The sequence below is a fragment of the Apium graveolens genome, chromosome 9 (genome assembly GCF_009905375.1).
Source record: "Apium graveolens cultivar Ventura chromosome 9, ASM990537v1, whole genome shotgun sequence".
Classification (NCBI taxonomy): domain Eukaryota; kingdom Viridiplantae; phylum Streptophyta; class Magnoliopsida; order Apiales; family Apiaceae; genus Apium; species Apium graveolens.
The window spans coordinates 258,103,000-258,116,198 of record NC_133655.1 but is presented as its reverse complement, the minus strand read 5'-3'; positions in this window follow the sequence as shown (position 1 = coordinate 258,116,198).

The window sequence follows — 13,199 nt, the reverse complement described above, 5'->3', positions numbered from 1 at the left end:
GCTCTAGCCACTGTGCTACTTAGATCATAAGTGTTTGTTAATCATACACATAGTATGCTTGTGTATCTTTAAACAAATAAATATTTGGTATTTCAATTTTTGAGTCTTACTAATCATACACATATTAGGTATTCTTGTGTATCTTTAAACGAATAAATATTTGGTATTTCAATTTTTGAGACTTACTAATAACTTATAATCATATTTTCTTTTACATTTGTTATTTTGTATCATATTTTCATATAATATTTTTTTAATTAATATATATGTAATATTTTGTTAAATACACACGATATGAAGCATGGTTAATCAAATTGAAATCAAGTATTATATATTTACGATGAAATATATACAACAGTTCAATATAAATATTTGATCCCAATTTATTACTAATAACGTATATTTAATTTAAAATAATTAATATATATAAATACACTAATTATATTATCTGATTGGATTCATTCTATAATAATTATAGAAATAAAATTATATTAATCACAAAAAATGTCATAGAATTACTTCATAAACTTCTAGAAGGATTTACAAATTTAAACAAATAATCACGAGAATTAAGTCGAATTTATAAAAATAATTTTGAAAAATAAATTAATAATATTATTGAATTAGTATATGGGGAAAGATTGAAATCATTCACGAATAAAAGTCGTCAACGATTAAAATAATGCTATATTAATCCATATACTAGAAAACAATCCATGTATGACCTATATCAACACGATCATCACTATAAAATATTCCCAAATACGTATCTCATACGACATACATATATTGTTAACTTCACGTCGTCGCCATGAATATAACAATCTTGTACGGACACTTCAATACGGTATCAATGAATGTTGACGAAGACATTGTCGATTCTAAATACAACAAATTTCAGTTATCGTATACCCATAAATATTGGACCTACACAAACTACAATTAGTATCGACAAATCTTTAACTCACACTACAAGAAACTGGTCTATCAGCGCCTAACTTTTTTAGTGACCGCAAAATGGTAGCTAATACTCAGCATCAGCGACAGACAAAGTAGCGTCGCTAATGTACTATTAGCGACCAATTTTCGTTGTTAATCAGTCGGCACAAAATTTTTCCCGGAAAAAAAAATTGCGGTGAAAATTGTCGCTTTATTATTAGCTACCGGATTTTATCTACGACCGATAATAGTAGCAGAAAGTGCCACATCAGCTATAGATTAGCGACCCAAACATATTTCCGACCGTCGCTGAGTAGCAAAATATTTGTTTTACTTATTTTCATTTTTCATGTAGTTTTGTGGACATTTTTTTAGCGACCAGTCTACCCTAATATTAAAAATATTATTTTTAGTATTTGTTTCTTAGTTGAATAAAAAAATTCAATATTTTTGATTTTTTTTTAATTTTTTTCGCAATTATTTTCTCTTGGCAAAATCAATATAACTATTTGTAAATATTTTTTTTGAAAATTTTCGGTGACAAAATTCCTAACAAAAAATATTTTAGGAAAATTTCCTAAAATAAATTCTAAAAAATATTTTATTTCTAAAGTACAAAACAAACATATGAAAATATGAAAATTATTTTCTAAAATTCAAATCACAAAAAAATGTTGTTGAAAAATACAGGAAACATTTTGTTTGTAAATATATTTTAGGTAACAAATGGAGGTTTAGTTTTTATTATATTATTAACGAAAATATGTCTTCCAGTTTATTTTTGTTTAAAATAAAAATATTTTATTTTATTTTTAAGAAAACAAAAATGTGAAATAACAAAATTATGCATATATTTCAAGAAAAAATATATATTAAGTAGTAATGAATAAGAAAATAAAATTAACAATTGAGGTCTGTGTGCTATAGTTGTTGATGAATTTATATATAATTTTTTTACCACGATCTAGTATCAAATAAATAATATGGCCTCTGTTCTTCAGCCGTTCTCTTCTTCTCCACAAAATCACTGTGGCCATGCCATGTAATTAAAACCATAGTGTTCTTTTAATCGGCCGGTAATTTTATACATTGTATGCTTATATATGTAAATCATATACTAATTATGATGTATATCATGTATGTGTGTTAATCTATCTGCCTAATTTTGTATGTTATTCTTTGATAAGGGTTTTTGTGTGTTAATCAATACTGCTTTTATCTGTTAATTTGCTACTCATTTTCATATGGAAGGGAATGGGAATAGAGGACAAATTTGTTGTCAATTTTAGTTTTTGTATAATTGAGGGCACATTTGGCTGTTTGTTCTGACAAATGCTAAAGTAGATGATTATGCGTTAGGATTGTTTATGAATTTGCAATACAAGATTATTTTTATCATCTTATTATCCAATTTTATAGACTCTTTATAATTTGTTATAATTATACCACTTTGTTCTTTATTTTTTGTGTTCAAGCACATAATAACAAACCGGTGGCCCTTTTTCTTGTAATGAATGAAAATAATTGATGTATTTATTCTTTTTTTACAATGAAGTCGAATTTATGGACTTGTAGAATGAAAATTCTAATAATTATGTGGAAATTTCTTTGTTCTTTTCATCATTGATGCAGGGCGGTGAAACAAAAAGTCTGGGTAAGACTATATGAGTATATGCCAAGATTTAACTTGTAGTATTTCTTGTCAATAGTTTACAGAAAGTGATAAAATTGGTGCATTCCATTCTGTAAAACCTACATCAATTAGCTTGAGTAAATGTGTGTATCTATATAATGTTAAAAATCACTCTCATCTTCTCTACAAACACTATCAAGCAAGAGTAGTCAATCAAAAACAAAAAGAGAGCGTTTCTTTAGCAGCAGATTATCTTCCATGGCTTCCCACCTCGATGTCCGTGACAATGAGATCTCCATCGTTAATTTATCATCTTTCTTCTTATTATTCTCCTTCTTTTTTGAATTTCCCTAATTATTATTTCTCAATTAATTGCCAACCCTGATTTTTATTTCATCAAATATCATCACTTTTTAGTCACAATACGTGCTAAGTATATTACAAGAATCTATAATTTGTTTTATCTTACAACCCCATTTCTAATTGTCCTATCTGTAATTTATAGGGTGATGTTGTGAATATGTTGTGCACTTGATGATTACCTAAACAAAACATCTAAATAGATTTTACTTAGTGAAATAATGTAGCACTCGACGGATAAGAATTATAGTCCCGACGGATAACTCAGTTTAAGTACCCACGGATGAGTAATTTATTATCCATCGAGTGAGTAGCTTATATAATGATAAGTTTGTAGCACAGTGTTGTATGCACCTTTGTATAGAATCTGTAGTAGCATATAAGTCATGTTGACTTTAACTAGATATGCAGAATAGGTTGATTAACTGTAAATAAGCAATGTCTTGTAATTCTGTATAAGTGAAATGAAGTCAAGTGCCAAAATAGCTATCAACGGATGCTTAACAAAGCTTCGACGGATGATCAAATGACTTTCAACGGATGTTCAAAATAGCAGTCGACGGATGATCAAGTAAGTCATCGACGGATGATCTGAAAGTCGACGGATGATAATATCAAGATTCAAACATCAGTTGAACAGTGAAAGCTGACACACAGCCGTCGAGATTGGATATAAACACTGTGGTTAACTGGGTAATAGAGGACGAAAAGCAGCAAAGATCAAGACTGTTAGATTTTATATTTATTCAGTTCTTTTGACTTTGTAATCTTGGTAATATATATAAACCAAGAGAGTAGCAAATATAAAATAACTAAGAAAACTAAGTAAGCTTAGAAACAAACACAGAGAAATCTTTGTAAGCACTATCTTTAGCATTTCCTGTGTTCTTAGTTGTTCTATCTTGTAAAAGCAGCTGTGAGCATTTCTGCAACAGAGTTCTCTCGATATATTAATATATATCTCTGGTGGAATTGTTTAAATCCACCAGAAAGTTTTTAAAGACTCTTGTTTTTAATTACTCTTGTTTTGATTCATTAAAGTTTATATTCCGCATTGTGCTAATCAAAACAGATATATCTATAATCGAGTTAAACATTTTTATTTCAAGAAAAAGATAAAGAATTCCATTCAACCCCCCTTCTGTAATTCTTGCTATATTGTTAAGGGACTAACAATTGGTATCAGAGCAAGCTCTTAATCTACAAAGAGTTTAAAGATCAAAACAATTCAGCAAGATGAACAAGAAAGATGTTGGAGTCAAGATTCCTTTTCTGGATAAAGATAATTACCATCATTGGAAGGTAAAGATGCATCTTCATATGCTTTCTCAAGATGAGGCCTATGTGGACTGCATAGAAAGAGGCTCTCATGTTCCAATGAGAGCTGCAACAGGAAATGAACCATCAGTTCCAAAGCCAAGGCATGAATGGTCTGATCCTGATCTTGAACAAGTCAGGAAAGATAAAAAGGCCATGAACATTCTGTTCAATGGTGTTGATGCAGATATGTTTGATAACATCATCAACTGCAAGACTGCCAAGGAAGTTTGGGACACAATACAAATAATCTGTGATGGTACTGAGCAAGTAAGAGAAAATAAAATGCAGCTCCTGATTCAGCAATATGAGCATTTTCACAATGAAGAAAGTGAGTCACTCACTGACATTTTTAGTAGATTCCAAAAGCTACTAAATGCTCTTAAATTGCATGGAAGAGTCTATCAGACTAAAGACTCCAATCTGAAATTTCTCAGATCTCTTCCAAAGGAATGAAAACCAATGACAGTCTCATTGAGAAACTCACAAGATTATAAGGAGTTTACTTTGGAGAGACTGTATGGCATTCTGAAGACCTATGAGCTTGAAATAGAGCAGGATGGAAGAATGGAGAGAGGAAAGAAGAAAGGAGGATCCATTGCACTAGTTGCTGAACTGGAAAAGGAGAAGGAAGTGAAGATGGAAGCTGTGGAATCAACTTCAAAGGCCTGTGAAAGCAAGGGTAAAGGGCTAGCTGCAGAAAGTGAAGATTCTTTGAGTTAAGATGACATGGAGGACATTGATGAGCACCTAGCATTCCTTTCAAGAAGATTTGCCAAGCTCAAGTTCAAGAAGAACTTTGGAGCTGCCAAGCCAAATAGAAACATGGTGGATAAGTCAAAATTCAAGTGTTTCAAATGTGGCTTGGCAGGGCATTTTGCAAATGAGTTTAGAAAGTCAGATTCTAGTAAGAAGAGATTTGAGTCTGTGGATTATAAGCAAAAATACTTTGATCTACTCAAACAGAAGGAAAGGGCTTTTATTACACAAGAGAATGACTGGGCAGCTGATGGTTTGGATGAAGATGAGGAGATCAGCTATGTCAATCTAGCCCTTATGGCCAAGTCTGATGAAACAGAGACAAGTTCCTCAAGCAATCAGGTAATTACTACAAGCCTTGCTCATTTATCTAAAGCTGAGTGTAATGATGTAATAAATGACATGTCTACAGAATTGTATCATTTGCGTGTTACACTTAAGTCCCTCACTAAAGAAAATGCTAAAATCAAAGAAAACAACTTGTTTTTGAGTGAGAGGAATAGTGTGCTTGAGTCTCAGTTTGTTGAGTTTGAGAAACTAAAAATTGAGTGTAGAATTGCTAAGGAGGAATTAACTGAGTCCTTGAAAAAGGAAGAAATTTTAAAGAAGCAGCTCGATCGTGAACAGGAGGTGATTAAAGCATGGAAAACATCCAGAGACGTTCATGCTCAAATCACCAAGGTTCAAGGAATTGAGTCCTTTTGTGATGAAGCCTGGAAAAAGAATAAGGAGAAACTAGAACCTATTTTGGTAGATGGATTGCTGACAGATGTAGACTCGACGGATGATGAGGACTATCCGTCGGATAACAAAATGTGTTATCCGTCGAATGATAAAAATCCTCATCCGTCGGCTGTGAACAAACCCATTAGTAAAGCCAAATTAACCAAGCTAAATGAAAAGTATGGGTCTGTTTCCAAGAACTTTGTTTCAGGAGAGTCAAGTCAAGCCAAGAAAGGGAAGAAGGCTAATGTTGGTCACATGACTGTCAAACAGTTGAGTGACAGACTTGAGAAGATAGAGGTAAAAACAGAAATTAAAAGAAAAAATAATAGGAATGGTAAAGTAGGGATTAACAAACATAACAACTACACACCTGACAAATATGCTCCTAGAAAAATCTGTGTCAAATGTGGTAGTGTAAATCATTTGTCTGTTAATTGCAAATCTGCCATGCCTACTCCCATGTCTGTTCAGCCTCAATTCTCTAACATGAATGCTATGCCTCCTATGCCTGTTAATGCTATGCCTACACAGAACATGAATGCACAGTTTGCTAATATGCCATTTGCACCTAATCCATATTATGCTGCATACAATATGCCTCAAATGCCATTTAGCATGCCTTACTGGAATAACATGTTTGCACCAAGCATGCCATTTCCTGTTAGCCATAACATGCATAATAATTCTGTAGCATCTAGTGGTTTCAAAGGCCCAACCCAAATGACTAAGGAAGAATCTGAAATTCCTAAGTCAAATGAGTTAAAACCTAAGAAACAGAAGAAGAAAGCTAACAAGGCAGGACCCAAGGAAACTTGGGTACCAAAATCAACTTGATTTGATTTTGATGTGTACAGGGAAACAGAAGGAATCTTTGGTACTTGGATAGTGGTTGTTCAAGACACATGACTGGTGATTCTACCCGGCTCACAAAGTTTGAAGAGAAAGCTGGCCCAAGTATCACTTTTGGAGATGACAGCAAAGGTTATACTGTGGGATATGGCTTGATTTCAAAGGACAATGTCATCATTGAAGAGGTTGCCTTAGTGGATGGTCTCAAACACAATCTGTTGAGTATCAGCCAGCTTTGTGATAAAGGCAACTCAGTAACCTTCAACAAAGAAACCTGTGTTGTGATTAATAATCAAAACAACAAAGTGGTTCTCACTGGTGTGAGAAGAGGAAATGTGTATCTAGCTGACTTCAACTCAAATAAAGCAGAATCTGTAACTTGTCTTCTCAGTAAAGCAAGTCAAGATGAAAGTTGGCTATGGCACAAGAAGCTATCCCATTTGAACTTCAAGACCATGAATGAGCTGGTAAAGAAAGAGCTAGTTAGAGGCATTCCTCTGGTGGAGTTTACAAAGGATGAACTGTGTGATGCCTGCCAAAAAGGGAAGCAAATTAAAGCATCATTCAGGAAGAAACTTGATTCAGCAATTGAAGAACCTCTGCAACTGCTTCACATGGATTTGTTTGGACCAGTCAATGTATTGTCAATCTCAAAGAAAAGATTTTGCCTAGTAATTGTAGATGATTTCTCAAAGTTCTCTTGGACCTATTTCCTAAAGTCCAAAGATGAAGCTAGTGATATCATCATCAATCACATAAGGCAAGTTAACAATCATCCTGATTTCAAAGTTAGAAGAATCAGGAGTGACAATGGAACTGAGTTCAAGAACTATGTCTTGAGAGCATTCTGTGAGGAAAATGGGATCCTGCATGAGTTTTCAGCAGCAAGGACTCCACAACAGAATGGAGTAGTGGAAAGAAAGAATAGATCTCTTATTGAAGCTGCAAGGACAATGCTTGAAGAATCAAAATTACCAACATATTTCTGGGCTGAAGCTGTCAACACTGAATGCTACACTCAGAACATCTCTCTAATTAATCAAGCAAAATGCAAGACACCTTATCAATTGTTCAAGAACAAGAAGCCAACTCTGAACTTTCTTCATGTCTTTGGCTGTAAATGCTATATTCTGAGAAATCAAACTGATCAAAATGGGAAGTTTGATGCTAAAGCAGATGAAGGAATTTTTGTTGGATATGCTGTTGGTAAAGCATATAGAGTCTACAATCTAAGAACCAACATTGTTGTTGAATCTATACATGTTGTGTTTGATGATAAAAAGATTGAAGGACTAAAAGATGGAGATTACCATGAGAGCCTCAAATTCGACAATGTTGAGATGGTCAGTGAAGAAAGTGATGATGAAAGTGATCAAGAAACAGTGTCTAAGGATAATGCAGACATATTTACTACAAATGAAGCACAAAACTCAACATCCGTCGAGTTACATAATGCTTCATCCGTCGGAAGGCAATCTGTATTATCCGTCGAAAGATAACCTGCCTCATCCGTCGGTACTCAAAATTCACCATCCGTCGGGTTATCAAAAGGAGCAGGAAGTCAAGGCAGATCACCCATAGAAAGCACCCCAATTTTAAATCAAAGATCCACAAACTCAGGGGGAGTTTCCAGCAATCAAAACTCAATCACACATCAAGACAACATTGAGGTCTCTTCATCTTGGGCTAATCTACCTCAACCAAGAAAATGGATAAAAGATCACCTCTTTGAACTGATTATTGGTGATGTTTCTTCCAGAGTTCAAACCAGGAGAGCAACTCAAGAAGAATGTCTATACAGCAGCTTCCTGTCTAAGGAAGAACCAAAGAAGGTAGAAGAAGCCTTATTAGATCCTGATTGGATTTTAGCTATGCAGGAGGAGCTAAACCAATTTGAAAGGAATAAAGTATGGAAGCTGGTACCCAAGCCTAAAGGAAAGAATCCAATAGACACCAAATGGGTATTCAGAAACAAGATGGATGAAAATGGCATAGTAGTAAGGAACAAAGCAAGATTGGTTGCTAAAGGCTATTGTCAGCTAGAAGGGATAGATTTTGATGAAACATTTGCTCCTGTTGCAAGACTTGAAGCCATCAGAATCTTCTTAGCTTATGCAGTCCATGCCAATTTCAAGGTCTATCAAATGGATGTCAAAAGTGCCTTTCTGAATGGAGATTTGGAGGAAGAAGTGTATGTAAGTCAACCTCCTGGCTTTGAAGATCCAAATTTCCCAGAGTATGTCTACTATCTATTGAAAGCACTTTATGGACTGAAACAACACCTAGAGCCTGGTATGACACTTTATCAAAGTTCCTTTTGGAAAATCACTTCACAAGAGGTACTGTAGATAAAACTTTATTTTTCAGAAATGTGAATGGCTCTAGCATACTTGTTCAAATTTATGTAGATGATATTATTTTTGGCTCTACAGATGAAAAACTTTGTAAAAAGTTTGCCAAACTGATGCAAAACAAGTATGAAATGAGTATGATGGGAGAACTAACTTACTTTCTTGGTTTACAAGTTAAGCAAGTTAGTGATGGAATATTCATTAGTCAAACTAAATATATTTTTGATCTTTTAAAGAAGTTTGATCTGATGGATTGCACATCTGCAAAAACTCCCATGGCCACTGCAACTAAGCTTGAACTAAACACTACTGAAAAGTCTGTGGATATTTCAAGTTATAGAGGCATGGTTGGCTCACTTCTGTACTTAACAGCCAGTAGGCCAGATATAATATTTGCTACATGTTTGTGTGCTAGATTTCAGGCTGATCCTAGAGAGTCTCATTTGATAGCTATTAAAAGAATTTTCAGATATCTCAAAGGAACACCAAAACTTGGCATTTGGTATCCTAGAGATTCTGGTTTTGATCTAACTGGTTATTCAGATGCAGATTATGCAGGTTGCAGAATAGATAGAAAAAGCACAACAGGAACCTGTCAATTTTTAGGAGACAAGCTTGTGTCCTGGTTCAGTAAAAAACAAAATTCAGTTTCTACTTCTACAGCTAAAGCTGAATATATTGCTGCTGGTAGTTGCTGTGCACAGATTTTATGGATGAAAAATCAATTGCTAGACTATGGTTTGCAAGTTGAAAGGATTCCTATTTTCTGTGACAACACAAGTGCAATTGCCATCACTGAAAATCCAGTGCAACATTCAAGGACAAAGCATATAGACATCAAGTACCATTTCATAAGGGAACATGTAATGAATGGTACTGTAGAGTTACATTTTGTTCCAAGTGAGAAGCAACCTGCAGATATTTTTACCAAGCCACTGGATGAATCCACCTTTTCTAGGTTGGTAAGTGAGTTAGGTATGCTTAATTACTCTTGAATTTATCTGAATTATTCGTGCAAGTTGAAAAGAAGCCAGAAATTTAGTTAATTTTTAGTCTTGGATGAAATTTTGGCTGAGTCAAAATTTGTCTCTCGACGGATGACCATTATCCATCGGGTTGAGTCATCCGTCGATATACAAATTGTAAATAAAAATCAATTACTTTTCTGGAATATTTTAAAGCTCGACGGATAACATTTTATCCTCATCCGTCGAAGTGTCTAAATCTTAACCGTTAATTCCCTGAACATTATCCATCGAGTATACTTACAGTTTATAAGCATTACACGACGGATAATGGGTGGAATTTTTAAAAGTTTATTTTAAAACGGTGATTTTAGGCAGTTTTTATTGGGTAATTTATTTCTCTTTATTATTTTTATCCGTTGAGTTTGAGCAAAGTATAAAAGCCTATTTCATTCTAATCATTTTCTTTTATCATTCTCAAATTCAACTGTCTTATTTCATTCTCTCTCAAGCAAAAATCCTCTTTCTCTTCAAGCTTTTCTTCCCTAACAATGGCACCCGTAGTAAAGATCATGTCACAGTCTGGGTTCATCTATGAGAAGAATAACTTCACCGCCTTGGTCAATAAGGGGATTCAGCAATCTGAAGACTATCATAAGATGATGGACTTCGTGAAGAACTGCAAATTAAGTTTTGCTATGCTGGAATCACCCACAATTTATTGTGAAGTTGTTGAGGAGATGTGGACAACATCAATCTACAACTCTACTGACAAAACCATCACTCTGACCATCAAAGGTAATGTTTTCTGTATCAATAGTGATGTCATAAAAGCATGTTTCAAGATTCCTGATGATAATGTTACTGCACCACACACTGACACTGATATTGTCAATATGCTAAATTCCATGCATTATGCACTTCCTACTGCAAAACTAAGTGAAATTAGAAGACTAGGTCTTAGGAAGGAATGGAGTTACTTGTGTGATGTAGTAACTAAGGTCTTTTCTGGAAAAATCAGTAATTTTGATTCTGTGAACATTTCCATGCTTAACAAGCTATACATGCTAGTTACAGACAAATATTACAACTTAAGTGATCTGGTTGTGTATGAGTTAGGTTACAAACTAGGTGACTTAGCCAAAAGAGGAAAGAATATTTACTATACTAGATTTTTTATGCTTTTGGCTAACCATCTTTGTGAAGAGATTGTACTTGAGAACCCAACCAACAAATTAGCGTGTTGGGTTCAAGAGAGAAGAATCATTGCAGATTTGAACAGAGCCAACCATCACAAGAATGTGCCAATGTTCTATTTTCCTGTAATGCTGGCACCTCAGGTAAGTGAGGTAAGTTCATCTACACTCTCAACTATTCCAATCCCTTCTATTTCTTTGACTTCAGGCATAGCTATGGCAACTGTGACAATGACCAAACAGTTGCCTACCAAAGCTGCCAAAATAACTGCAATTCTTAAATCCAAATCAAAGAAAACCCCCTCTGGTATCTCTCAAAAGGTACCAGTTAAAAATTCTACCAAACACAAAGAGGGGAGTGTGAAGGAGGGTAAGATAGGTGAGGGAAGGGGTGAACATCAAAGAAACCCCAAGGATAAGGTTGGAGAGATAAGTGAGTCCCAGCCTAGCCACACTGCAGTTTCCCAACAAACTGCAGTGCTTAAAAAGGACAGAAGCTCACTTCTAGCTGCATCCTTCCAAAAGGATGTGGCTATTGAACAAAGCTCTCATCCAAGAGCACATGCCAAGAGGGTTAGGGACACAAGCCTACACCAAACTTACACTAGAAAGAAGAAATCCAAAACAACTGGGGATGCACAGGACACACACTTAGTGCAAACTGGTGCTAAAGACACAGTTCCTGCACCTTCTCAAATTCAGATTGATGTGGCTCCAATAAATGTGGAGTCACAGCCAAAATCTCTCTTGATAGAAGCCACCGAAACACAATACTCACCAACCAACTCACTGGAAGTGGACATGATAAACACTTCAATTCCTGATTCCCCTTCTTTAACTCTGTTGGGGAAGCCAAAATCTAGTGCAAGTGAGCATCATCTTTTAGATGATTTGTTGGCTCACTTGCCAATTCTTTCTGATTCTATTGTGACATCTGTGCCTCAAATAACTTCAATCAACACAGAGTCAACAATAGTTTCTCTTCCCACCTCATTCATTTCTACTCTCTCGATGGATATTGCTCATCCGTCAAGTAGTGATTGTATCCTGACGGATAAGCTTAACAACAGTTATCCGTCGGATAGCTTTACCACTCACCCGACGGATATCATTTATCCGTCGAGTGTCTCTGCACAACTTCAAACTTCAATAATTTCAAGTGCAGAAGATTTGGTGATAATACAATCACTCTTAGGACTGAGAGAGGAGAGTGTATTGAGTGAGAGGCTGGGTTGCTCCCAGGCAAAAGGAGAGGAAAAGAGTGAATCTCAGCAATCCATTCATTTAGGATTGGCAAAAGTGAGTGAGAGGAGTCCCACCTTAGTAGGTGAAGGTGAGGGTGTGAGGGTGGGGAGCCAGGGTGAGAACCTGATGCAACAAAAGAGAGAACATGAGAGAAAAGCAGGTACTGGAGCAATAAGGATGAAGCCAGCCATTGCTAGTGAGTCAATGATTGTGGATGATGCTGAAAAGAAAAGACAATTTCAGCAACATTACAAAGCTGTAATTGATAACATTTCCTTGGATGCTGACACTTTTACTCACCCTGTTTCAGCCTATCAACTGTTGGCTGCTCAGGGCAATGTGGAGGCAGAGCAGACTTTACACTTAGTGCACACCACAGAATCTCTTCAAAGAGATAAAGCTGCTGTCAACAGGATGCCTCCTCAAGCTGGAGAGCCATCTGAAGAATTTGGAGTAAATTCTGATGATGATGACTCTAGTTCTTTGAATGGAAGCATGAACTTAGGGGGAACTGAAGGCCAAAGTTCTGCTTTAAGTTTACCTGAATGGGCATGGACAAAGGACTTTACACCAGGACAATTTGAGGTGTCTTTGGTAAGATAAGTAACAGCCATTCAGCAAGCCCTTCAGGAAGTTTCAGATACTGGTACCAAGGCTGTTCTTAAAGCTCATCTAGACTCCTTGCACTTAATGAAGATCCAACACTCCAGACAGAATATCAGTCTGGATGAATTGAAAAAGGAGATAGTTGACTTAAAGACATACAACTCTGAGAAACTGGATTCAATTATGCTATATGGTACAATGCATGATTTATTACAAAGGTTGAGAAGAGAATCAGATTCTGAAAAGAAGATAG